Source organism: Natrix helvetica (assembly GCF_964273705.1).
Source record: "Natrix helvetica genome assembly, chromosome: Z".
In the NCBI taxonomy this organism is placed as follows: domain Eukaryota; kingdom Metazoa; phylum Chordata; class Lepidosauria; order Squamata; family Natricidae; genus Natrix; species Natrix helvetica.
Genome location: NC_138554.1, coordinates 40698467 through 40711154, shown reverse-complemented (window position 1 = coordinate 40711154; position 12688 = coordinate 40698467). Strand labels below are relative to the sequence as shown.

Here is a 12688-nt window from a genome sequence, read left to right as displayed (position 1 = left end):
TCGCGGCAAAAACAGCGGCAGGCCAGCAATGTGATCAACCCCTCCTGCCTGTTCCTTCTCGTGCAAAAAAACACCGCCCACCCCAACGGCAAAGGCAGCCTACCTGGTTCCCTTCCTCGCGTTCCTCGCCATTATGCTCAGGGAAGCGGCTGGTGAAAAAAAAACTTCTCACGAGTTCAATCAAACATCTTGAAATCACGAGATGGGGTTTTTTTTTACCAGGGGCTTCCCTGAATACAATGTCGAGGAATGCAACAAAGCTAGAAAGGTAAGAGGCGCGCCCTGCAGCCCAACACCGCCCACTTTGCCCCAATGGTAAAGGCAGGCTGCCTGGTTCCTTTCCCCGCCGTCCCTTTAACGAGGGGCGGCAGGTAGGGGGGGGAGAAGCGAGGCACGCCTCCTACCTTTCCAGCTCCGTTCCGTTCCTCGCCCTTTCGCCGATTGAATCCCCTTGTAAAAAAAACCTCATGAGTTCAACTCGCAAGATATTTTTTACAAGGGGATTCAATGAGCGAAAGGGCGAGGAACGCGATGGAGCTGTCAGTCTCTGGTAGCGCTAGGACATGCGTCGCGCTTCTCCCCCCCCACCTCTCACCCCTCACTAAAGGGACGGCAGGAGAGGGAACCAGGCAGGCTGCCTTTACTGTTGGGGCGAGGTGGGCGGTGTTGGGCTGTGAGGTACACCTCTTATCTTTCCAGCTTCGTCGCGTTCCTTGCCCTTTCGCTCATTGAATCCCCTTGTAAAAAAAATCTTGCGAGTTGAACTCATGAGGTTTTTTTTACAAGGGGATTCAATCGGCGAAAGGGTGAGGAATGCGATGAAGCTGGAAAGAGGTGCGCATCGCAGCCCAATACCGCCCACCTCACCCCAACAGTAAAGGCAGCCTGCCTGGTTCCCTCTCCTGCCGTCCCTTTAGTGAGGGGGGAGAGGTGTGGGGGGGGAGAAGCGCGACGCATGTCCTAGCGCTACCAGAGACTGACAGCTCCGTCGCGTTCCTCGCCCTTTCGCTCATTGAATCCCCTCTTGCGAGTTGAACTCATGAGTTTTTTTTTACAAGGGGATTCAATCGGCGAAAGGGCGAGGAACGGAACGGAGCTGGAAAGTTATGAGGCATGCCTCGCTTCTCCCCCCCACCTGCCACCCCTCGTTAAAGGGATGGCGGGGAAGGGAACCAGGCAGGCTGCCTTTACCATTGGGGCGAGGTGGGTGGTGTTGGGCCGCGAGGCGTGCCTCTTACCTTTCCAGCTCCGTCGCGTTCCTCGCCATTGTGTTCAGGGAAGCCCCTGGAAAAAAGAAACCTCCTCGCGATTTCAAGATGTTTGATTGAACTCGCGAGAAGTTTTTTTTTTTTACCAGCCACTTCCCTGAGCACAATGGCGAGGAACGCGACGGAGCTGGAAAGGTAAAAGGCGCGCCTTGCTTCTCACCTGCCCCAGAAATAATAAGCTCTCCCCTATAATAAGCCCAAGGCCATATTTTGTGGGGCAAAAGAAAATAAGCCCCTGTCTTATTTTCGGGGAAACACGGTAAATGTAACACAGAAGGCAATTAAAAACTGAAAAATATATGTAGTAAATACTTTTTGAGCTTTTCTGAAATAAGCATAAATCAAATTAACAATGTTTTTATTTGTTTTGTATGTTTCTCTTTAAAAAAAGAATATCAAAGAATTTGCCTTGTGCTAAGTGAATTCTGGATGGGCATATTTGATTTTTTTTTAGATCTCATATTTTTATTAGAACAACTTTAATCAAACAAATTGAGAGTTAAACAGCAACAAATAGTCTCAGGTTGATAAGCAACAAAAACTGATAAAAGCTTCTGAGAACTAGCAGCACAGGACAAAGAAAGTTAAAATACCCTCCCAACACTGGAGAGGCCAAGTTCTAGACCAGCAGCTCACTGGATGACTTTGGACCAATCATCAATTCTCAGCCCAACCATCCTCATAAGTTAGTTATAGTGAGAAAAATAATGATTGCGTAGGAATTCTGTAAAACCTACTACCATGTTTTCCCGAAAATAAGACAGGGTCTTATTTTCTTTTTACCTACAAAATATGGCTTGGCCCTTATTATCAAGGAAGGGCTTATTGTTTTGGGGTTGCCAGGTGGCTGCTCTCTTGCAAGGAGGCTCCCGAAGAGCCGTGCACAGCCTCAGGGGCAGCGCAGCATAGCAGCCATGAAGCGACCACGCTCACGAGCAGTCACCCGGCAAACCCCCTTTCCAGCCGGGCACAGCGCCATTCACTGACCTAGGGGTATTGCCAAGCTGTGTGAGTGCCTGTTCGCCACCACCTGGCTCCTGCTACTTGGCACCTTCGAAATGCCAATGAATGGCGTTCTGCATGGCTGGAGGAGGGTTGCGTGAGCAACTGTTCCGCTCCTGCTCGCGCGCCTCCCAGCCTCACGATGCCTTGGCCCAGCTCTCCCTGCAGAACCAGAGCACCTCCACTCCCCCGCCGACGCAGCCATCCCAGTATGGCTTTTTCGGCGGCTTCCAAACTGAGTCTTCCGGCAGTGGTCGCTCTGGGTGTACGCTCTATGGTTGTACACTCTGGGAATACACTCTGCCAGCAGCCTGACCACAACCATAGAGCGTACACCCAGAGCAGCCACTGCCGGAAGACTCGGTTTGGAAGCCGCCAGAAAAGTCATGCTGGGATGGCTGCGGCGGCAGCGGGAGTGGAGGTGCTCTGGCTCTGCAGGGAGAGTTGGGCCTGGGCATCGTGAGGCTGGGAGGCGCGCGAGTGGGAGCGTAACAACCGCTTGAACAACCCCCTTCTCCAGCCATGCAGAGCGCCATTCACTGGCATTTCAAAGGCTCCAAGCCATGGCAGCCGCAATGAACAGTGCTCACGCAGCTTGGCGATACCCCTAGGTCAGTGAATGGCACTGTGACCGGCTGGAAAGGGGGTTTGCCGGGTGGCTGCTCATGAGCGTGATCACTTCATGGCTGCTGTGCTGTGCTGCTGCGACAGCGCAACACAGCCGTTCGCCCAAGGCTGTGCCTGGCTCTTCGGGAGCCCGCTCGCAAAAGAGAAGCCGCCCGGCAACCCCCCTCTCCAGCTGGGCACAGCAGGGCTCACCAGCCTAGTGGTATCCCGAAGATGCCAAGCAACACAATCACCTTTGCCCACCCCCCGTTCCAACGGCTTGGCACCTTTGGGATACCTCTAGGTTGGTGAGCGGCGCTCTGTCTGTCCGTAGGTGGAGGGTTGTCTAGGGGGCTTATTTGCGGGGGGAGGGCTTATATTTTTGTCCACTAGAAAAATGTGGCATGGCCTTATTATCAGGACATGTCATATTTTCGGGGAAACACGGTAATTTAGGAAGGCAAATTTCATAAGTATTTGAAACAAAATATTTATATACTCACAAAGATATGTAAATGTGTTTCAGAGTAGCCTAAGTTGTTTTAACAAAAGATTAGATTGGTCTTATGCATGAAATATAGAAGACTGTGAGTTCTAGTCCAATTTAGTCATGAAAACTGGGAGACCTTGGGCCAGTTATTCTCTCTCAGTCCAAAACACAAACACACACATACCAGGTCTATTGTTGTGGATAAAATAAGAGGAGTATGTTCGCTGCCTTCATTTACTTATAAAAATAATAAAGGTGGGATAAAAATAGATAAATATATCAATGAAATTGACTTTTTTATTTTCTGGTCTGGAATAACTTGCACATGGATATACAAATCTTTAGCCTTAAAGTCTGATTTTCTTTGAGAATGCTAAACAAAAACAATTTCCTAAACAGAACAATACCAAAAAAAGATATAGAATATTCATTGATATAGTTGTTTTAGATCTCACTCTGGTTTCTTCAGAAAACATAAATCGATTATTCCCAAAGAAAATTAAAAAGTGGATAAAATACTTAAGTATTCAATTTGCATTATTCAATACTTCTTTGATTAAACAATTAAGTTGCCTTATACTCTGATCAATTACTGTAGTCATCAAAGATGAAGATGAAAATTTGCTAAAATATTTACTGCTTTACTCTACAGGACAGGCTCAATGTTTGAATCTCTCTTACTATATTCAGAACTATCAAGTTCAAGGAAAGATTCTAGCTTAGTACAGGTATTCCTCAACTAATGACCATAATTGAGTCTGGCAATTATGATGGTAGTCGTGACAGTTGCAAATCATGATCAACCAGATTTTATAACTTTTGTGGTGTTTAAGAGAACATAATGGTCATTAAGCAAACATCACAGTCATCAAACGAACCTATTGTTTACTACAGGATGTTTTTGTCAGAAACTGAAGTAACACCAGTTTTTGGCAACGACATCATAAATTGCAATCACGACTGCAGCCACCGTGGGACATTGCAAACAGCCATAAATGTGGGCCAGTTGCCAAGTGCCCAAAATGCAGTAACATGACCATAATGTTCCTGGCAGTTGGAACTTCAGAACTGGATTGTTATAAGTAAAGATTTCTGTTGGTTCTTCTAACTTTGAACAGTCACTAAGTGACCAGTCCCAAATCGAGGACTATTTGGCCAATTGACCTCGTGACCACTTTGTATAGAATATGCCAGTCTTATTTCAAATGGGATAACAGTGTAAAATTCCATCTGTTATCTAAAACAGTAAGACTTAGCCAAAAAAATCCATCTGTTGGACCTTTGGTTTAATTTTTCAGACAGTATTTAAAAAGGAACATTGATTTGTATAGGTCCGGGATGGCGAACCTAAGGCATGCGTGCCACAGGTGGCATGCAGAGCCATTTGTCAGGGCACGCGAAGCATTGCCCTGTCAGCTGGCTAGCTGAGTTAAGCCTTTTTTAACACCATTTTTCACCCTCCCCAGGCTCCAGAGGCTTTATAGAAGCCTGGGGAGGGCAAAAACAGCCCCACCACCACCACCGGAGGCTTCAGGAGCTTCCCTGAAGCCTCCGGAGCGCAAAAAAACGGCCATATGGGCAAACCGGAAGTTTGGGAACAGACTTCCAGTTTGTTCGTAGGGCCGGTTTAAACTCTCCTGAGCCTTCAGGGGCCTTCAGGAGGCTTCCCTGAAGGCTCCGGAGGACTACAAACGACCCTATGAAGATAGGGGGAAGCCTCCTGAAGGTCCCTGAATGCTCCGGAGGACTAAAAACGGCCCTAGGAGCAAACCGGACGTCCATTCCCGAACTTCCGGTTTGCCCATAGGGCCGTTTTTTTGCACTCCAGAGGCTTCAGGGAAACTCCTGAAGCCTTCTGAGGGCCTCCGGAGGAGGCTGTTTTTGCCTTCCCCAGGCTCCTATCAAGCTTCTGGAGCCTGGGGAGGGCAAAAAAAGCATGCAAAAAATGGGGAGAGTGCCTGTCATACGCGCATGTGCACTGGGAGGTCACACATTGCATTATGGTTGTGCCATGCCCACGCACAACCCCCCTGCGCTCCCCCCACTTATGGCAAAGGTTCGCCATCACTGGTATGGGTCATATCAAGTCCAAAAGTATTATTTAATAATACTTGAAAATAAAACAGCCCTCGATCTATTTCACCTGTGTTTCTCTGATGTTCCAAAGGGATATCCAGATATTTAAACCAGTTCATGCCACAGCTCAAATTAAATGCATTATGCAGTTTCAGTCTACTATTTCATAACCAATTGTTTTAGAACAGGGGTGTCAAACTAAAGGCCCGCAGGCTTAGATCTGGCCTGCGGGACTATACTGGAAATAGCAAAGGACCGTCCGTGTTGCCTCTACCAGTGAAAACGAAGCTCGGATGGGCTGTGTGGGGCCCTCCTGAGCTCTGTTTTCACTGGCAGCGGGTTGCAAGAGGCCGTCCCAGCTGAAAAGAGAGGTCAGGAGCCTGTTTCACTGGCAGAGTGCTTGGGCCCCCACAGGCACCCCTGACTTGAGTGACATCAAGCAGGCCATGGCCACTCTCCCCTCCTCCCCCCCTCAGGTGCTCCTGAGGTAAACCGAGTTTGACACCTGTTTTAGAACATACCTGACTCATTATCTCTCCATGCAGCATGCAATATACCAGGGGTGTCAAACTCAAGGCCCACGGGCCAGATCCGACCCACAACGTAGTCAGATCCAGCCCGCGGGGCTATCTTGGTTTACCCAGTGTGAAGAGAAAAGATCAGGCCAGTGTAGCTTCAACCCGAATTACCCAATGTGAAGAGAAAAGATCAGGCCATCATGGCTTCAGACCAGTCTACCCAGTGCAAAGAGGAAAGATCAGGCCAGTGTACTTTCAGCCTGGTTTACCCAATGCGAAGAGGATAAGATCAGGCCAGCGTAGCTTCGGCCCAGTCTACCCAATGTGAAAAGGAAAGATCAGGCCAGCATAGCTTCTGCCTGGTTTACCCAATGAAAAGAGGAAAGATCAGGCCAGCAGTTTGGGGAGTGTCGTCAAGCTGGCCACAACTACCCAGTTGGCCACGGCCACCCGGTCAGCCACACCCACGCGGTCGCCCGAGGTCAACCACAGTCCTGATGCAGCCCTCAATGAAATTGAGTTTGACACATCTGTAATATACCATTTCAAAGTGGCCATTATTAAATTTTCAAAAATTACTAGTATATTAGTGCGTCCGTGCGTGCGTATAGATAGATAGATAGATAGATAGATAGATAGATAGATAGATAGATAGATGATAGATAGATGATAGATAAATAGATATAGATATATAGATATAGATATAGATATAGATATATAGATATAGATATATGTATTTGTACTGATAAATAAATAAAGGGAGACTGATTGTTCCTGATTGGGACTTTATAACTAATGTCTAAGAAATAAGCAAAAAAGAGCAATTTAAAAAGGTTTCCTGATGAATAATTTTGAAACAATTCATACCTATTATATTTTACCATTGAGTAGTATTTTACTTTTAAAGTCTTATCACTTCCAAACAAACCTTACTGCTATCTCTACCTTCAGTGGATAATGTACTTTAAGACTAGCAAATTTGAACTCAAAAACACAGATAATTTGCGACCGCAAAGAAACTTAAAAAACTCAAAAAGAGATAATTTGTGGACCGCAGAGAAATGCTAAAAATGTCTGTTCTTTGATGCCTTCCAGTTGTTATCCAGAGTTTTGCAGCACTGTTGTATTACTTTTAACCTATTCAGAAGTCTCCTCATCGCACTCAAAATTGCTTACAGCTTTATATGTTTCATATCATTCCAGTTCTTGAAATATTTTGCCCTCTAACTCTTTTCTTCTACTCATTATCAATGTATGAATAGGATTTGAGCAACTTCCCCCAAAAATTGAATTATTACCTTCCTTAACAGTTGTAATAAATTGCTGATAAACTCACATCCACCAGCTCTAGAACAGGGGTGTCAAACTCGATTTCATTGAGAGCTGCATCAGGGTTGTGTTTTATCTCGGGAGGGAGGATCAGGGCCAGGTTCGCCTGATGCGCCAATTGCGCCCCTTATTGGACCGGGATGCCTTACGCACAGTCACCCATGCGCTGGTGATGTCTCGCCTGGACTACTGTAATGCTCTCTACATGGGGCTTCCCTTGAGATGCACTCGGAGACTGCAGTTGGTCCAGAATGCGGCCGCGCGGGTGATTATGGGGAGGACCAGATACTCCCCTGCAACACCTCTCCTGCGCGAGCTGCACTGGCTTCCTGTAGTCTATCGAGTGCGTTTCAAGGTTTTGATTATGATCTTTAAAGCGCTTCATGGCACAGGACCTAGTTACATGCGGGATCGCATCCTGCCCCATACATCCCTACGACCAATCCGCTCACACAGAGGGACTTCTCCGGGTGCTGTCCACTAAACAGTGTCGGGGGGCGACACCCAGGAGCAGAGCCTTCTCTGTGATGGGCCCAGCCCTGTGGAATGACCTCCCCCGTGACATCAGGATTACTTCCGATCTCCGCTCCTTCCGTGTAAAGCTTAAGACCCACCTTTTTCAATTATCTGGCCTAGCTCAACCGTAGTTTTTCTTATTCCTCCTGACAGTCCTTTTAAATTTTAAATTGTGTTATTATTAAGGGGTATTTTAATGGTTGATTTTTTAATATTCTTAATGTGATGTAATTGTTACCTCCTCCGTGCATGTATGTCTCTGTATATGTGTGTATTTGGATGTTTATGTGTTTGCACATATGTTTTTATGTTTTTATATGTTTTATTGTACGCCGCCCCGAGTCCTTTGTGGAGAGGGAGCGGCTAATAAATTAAAATTATTATTATTATTATTATTATTATTATTATTATTATAGCCAGTTTGATATCACTTATGTTGGGGTGGCGACCTGAGCACTCTGCCAGCAAAAATGGGCTCCTGAAATACATTTTTGGTTGCAACGGCCTCCTGCAATGCTCTGCCAGCGAAAACTGAGCTCAGGAGAGCTGCATGCAGTCCTCACAAGTTCCATTTTCAGCTGCAATGGCCTCCTGCAACCCTCTGCCAGCAAAAACAGAGCTTGGGAGGGCCATGTACAGCCCTCCTGAGCTCCGATTTCACTGACAGAGGCACCGCGGGCCAGTACTTTGCTGTTTCCAGGGTGGTCCCGCAGGCCAGATCTAAGCAGCCCGTGGGCTGGATCTGGCCCCTGGGTCTTGAGTTTGACACCTCTGCTCTAGAGCTTGCCCCAGAAGCACATTCAAGATCAAGCCTCAAAATACACCAATCAGGGAACACATTTATTGAAGCAAGTTACCATGAATAACTAATAGGCAACTTCTAGCAATATTTATGAAGAGAGAAAGACATAAAAGAAAACCAGTTTGCTCTAGTGGTTAAGACACCACACTAGAAACCAGACAACTGTGAGTTCTAATACCACTTTAATCATGAAAGCCAGTTGGATGACTCTGGGCCAGTCACTCTCAACCTACAACATCAAGATTTAGCAATAATCTGGTCATTCAATTCTTGTCATAACTAATGGATCAACACTCTATAGGTAATCTTTGATTTACAACCACAACTGAGCCCAAAATTTCTGTTTTTAAGTAAGACAGTTGTTGAGTGAGGTTTGCCCCATTTTATGACCTTTCTTGTCACATTTGTTAGTGAATCACTGCAGTTGTACCATGGTTACTTAGTGAATCTGGTTTCCCCGTTGACTTTGGTTGTCAGAAGGTTGCAGAAGGCGATCACATGATCCCAGGACACTGCAACTGCCATTATTGAGCTAACTGCTGAGCATCCAAACTTTGATCACGTGACCATGGGAATGTTGCAAAGATCGCAAGGCTGTAAAACAGTCATAAATCATTTTTTCCAGTGCCATTTTAACTTTTGTCACTAAATAAAAGGTTGTAAGAATAGGATCACTTGTATTGATTTTTTAAAAGCACTTGCAAGAAATAGCCCTGTTGGAACAGTTCAAAGCCAGATTTCTCAGAGACCCCAACCATATGACTATGAATTATTGCAAATGAGCAACCAAGACATTTTATTTTCCCTGTGCTGATCCCCTTCCACTAGCATTGGGGAGCATGTGAATTCAACCAGAATTAAAAGTGAGCCTTTAACTTGTATCACTTGATAAGACTCATTCTTCATGAATTCAGCCCTCTTTTAAAGCTATACAAAAAGTGGCCATCACCAGTCTACTGGTAATGAGTTCTAGAGATTAATTACTTGTTCTGTAAAGGGGTTCTTGCCTGTTCTAAAACATCTAAATCAGCATCATCAGATGATACCTTGTCATAATATTTTAAAAGGGAAAAATTTTCCTGTCTATTTTTTCAATATCTTATCTCAATCATAACTCTACCCTTGGGTCAAGCTGAAATCTGAAATATTCTAATCTTTTCTCACATGAAGAATCTTGCCCTGATTAGTCATATTTTTGTATGTCTTTTTGTATTTTTTTGAGTTTATATTTGTACCTTAAATGTGGTGAACAGAACTTGTGTACATCATACTAGGTGCAGATTTGCAGCAGATCTATATAATGTCATTACAATATTAGCAGTTTTATTTTCAAATTCCTTTCCTAATGAATTCTACTATAGCATTTGCTTTCTTCATCACTGCTGCACACTGATATCTTCACTGAGCTATTTACTATATACCCCAAGATTTTTTCCCTTGATAACTGAGACTCAGGTCCTAGCTGTATAAATGCAAAATTAAGAGTAGCTATTGTTCTAATATGCATCACTTTACACTTCTTAAATTAAACTGCATTTATCACTTGGTTGACCATTTACCATGCTTAAAGAAGTTCTACTGGAACTTTTCAAATGACTTTTGGATTTTACCATCCCTATTGTCCAGAAACATAATCAGTGCTTAGCTTTAAATCAAGTCACTTTACTTTTAAACATTTAGCCATTTTAAATGCTAATCAATCTAAGCATTGACAGTTTATGTACTCATTTGTTAGACTAATATCATATTTATTATTCAGGAGCAAAAAGCAGTATAAGTAGCATCCTCTCCAAGCTTTTTGCACAACAGGTAATATTTGCATGATACACTCACAGTTATCTATATTAGGCTTAAATACATTGCCTAACTTTTTTAGTTTGTATGGTATTACTGTGCCATAAACTATCCACAGAGGCTGGATTCATATAACATGCTCAGTTGATAAGTTTGTGACTCAATGTGTCACATGATACAGACACTATCTGGTCACATGAGCTTCTATGCTAAGAATGGATTTGAACTATATTCTAATTCAATACTTTAATGCTTATAGTCTCTTGTAATCAGATGCCCTTTAATTCAAATCTATACTTTTGATTTTTTATTGGACTTTGATTTAACAATGCTGGAACATTTTGTTTGCTAAGTTACAAATATGCTTATAAAACATAGGGGGGGGCATTAAGCAAGATGATGGACAGCATCTATGTTTAAAGAGCTTCTCTGCCATTACTACTAGCAAGTTCAAAACAAGGTCCTCATGATTTCAGTCTGCAGAGCACGAGATTGTGGCAGGCAAAACTGCAAATTTTTGACAACTTTGTAGTGCTGTCAAGTTAACTACACCTGCTAGTTCTCTTCCAAGGCATATCACACAAGCCACATCTCTTAATCTAGAAACCCACTTACCTGTTATCTAAGATAATTTCTGAATAATAACTATGTACATCAACAAATAGCTACTGTCCCTTTCAACTGTCTACTTTTCTGCAAAATCATTAATATTGCACCCATTGAGCATTCCAAAAAGTTTTACACATTTATGGCATCTCAGACTGAAAAGCCAAGGCACTGAATATGGACAGGTGTTTAGACTACTAACATGCTATATATTAAAAGGTTTTCAAGTGCAAATTTAAAGGAACTATACATCCTGTGAACAGGAAAAACTGTATAGAAATATTTAAGAATCATCTTGTACAGATCACATATGATTTCTATTCCTTTCAACAGTATTAACTCTGAGATAAAGTTGCTTTAAGCTTACGAAATGTGCAAAACTTATTAAACTTATTATTTTACTGATGAGAAAACAGCAAGTTTCTTGCCTATGGCCTGCCCAGGTTCGATTCTCATCAAACTTCATCAGAATATAAAGATGCCTTCTTTAGTCACAGTTATCATATTAGACTGATGAGCTTTAGCATCATTTCACCTTTTACCAATTATTCAACCTAATTCTTTGCCTTCCAGAAAGGGGGTCAGGATGAAGACTCTTACCTGTTGGCCTCAGTAAATAACTTCTGCCACTTTGTTCTTTATCAAGATAAATAGGAGTAAATCAATGACCCGGACAGTATAGTGGGCAGGGATCATTACAGAAACAGAATAAGGTAACACCTCTCCCCACTCCATTGCCATTCTTGGTCCCTTCTACTTGTTTTCCCCTTTGAAAAGCAGCAACAGCACTCACAGCTCACTATTTGGCAGCATCTCTCCGTCTTGCAATCCTTTCCCCCTTACGCAGCTGCACCAGGATCATTATTCCGCAAGGCCCCTGCAGCAACATTATACGCAGGCGCAAGAGAAGAGGGGTGGGAGGAGAAGGAAAGAAAAGCCAGGAAGCTGCAGGATGTGACTGTTCCTCTTTCATTCCCTTCAGCGCAGGCGCAAAGGAGCGGCATGCCACAAACTTTTTGCACCGCATGCGTGCCCTAGAATTAACCTGGACCTCCCTCTCTCCCTCCCACAACGATTTCAGCAAGGCGCCTGCGCAATCTGTCAGCCTTTGAATGAAGGCGCATGGGCTGCACTCCGAACGGACGAGACTACATCATGGCGCATGCGCGACCCTCAACCGAGGTTTTTAGCCTTCCGCCCCGCCCCTTCTTCTTGCGTCAGGGCCTTTGGCTCATTATTTTGCAATCAGTTGCGTATCAGCGTTATATATTGCTCCTTTTGTCCCTATGATGTGGTGAGTTATACCTGTCACCCGTTCCACCTCACCTGCAAACGATACGCAGTAGCTGCAGCCGTCCCCTTGTGGTCTCTCCATAACGCCCTGACCTGACACATCCGGGACTTTTAGTGACGTTACCACGACGCCTCGTTCATTCAACGGCAGACGGGGGAGGAGACTGGAAGATGGTGCCATTGCGCAGGCGCAAGAGGGATCGGTCGCACCAAAAACGGCGGGAAAGAAGTAACGTCGAGGCTTCTCTTTAGGGTGATCAGCACGCTATTTTGAATAGTACAGAAGATACCAGGAACGAAGGAAAATAATCAAAGGTGGGGTCATGTTTCGGCATTATTATCGAAAGTAGTATTCAACAGGCCTATTAAAAGCACATTAAAAGATTTT

General features: G+C 44.4%; 1 protein-coding gene across 5 annotated transcripts in view; it reads right to left on the bottom strand.

Moving 5' to 3' along the window:
• Positions 1-12470, bottom strand: part of SPOP (speckle type BTB/POZ protein) — a 75427-nt gene extending 62957 nt beyond the window's left edge. Inside the window, exon 1 of one of the 5 annotated variants that reach the window (XM_081932084.1) lies at positions 12334-12470. The gene's annotated coding sequence lies outside the window, so the exon portion shown is untranslated. Of the gene's footprint in view, positions 1-11607; positions 11627-11800; positions 11948-12333 lie in introns of those variants that run through there. The other 4 variants (XM_081932078.1, XM_081932079.1, XM_081932085.1 and 1 more) reach the window with 4 other exon arrangements.
• Positions 12471-12688: the final 218 nt, after the last annotated feature.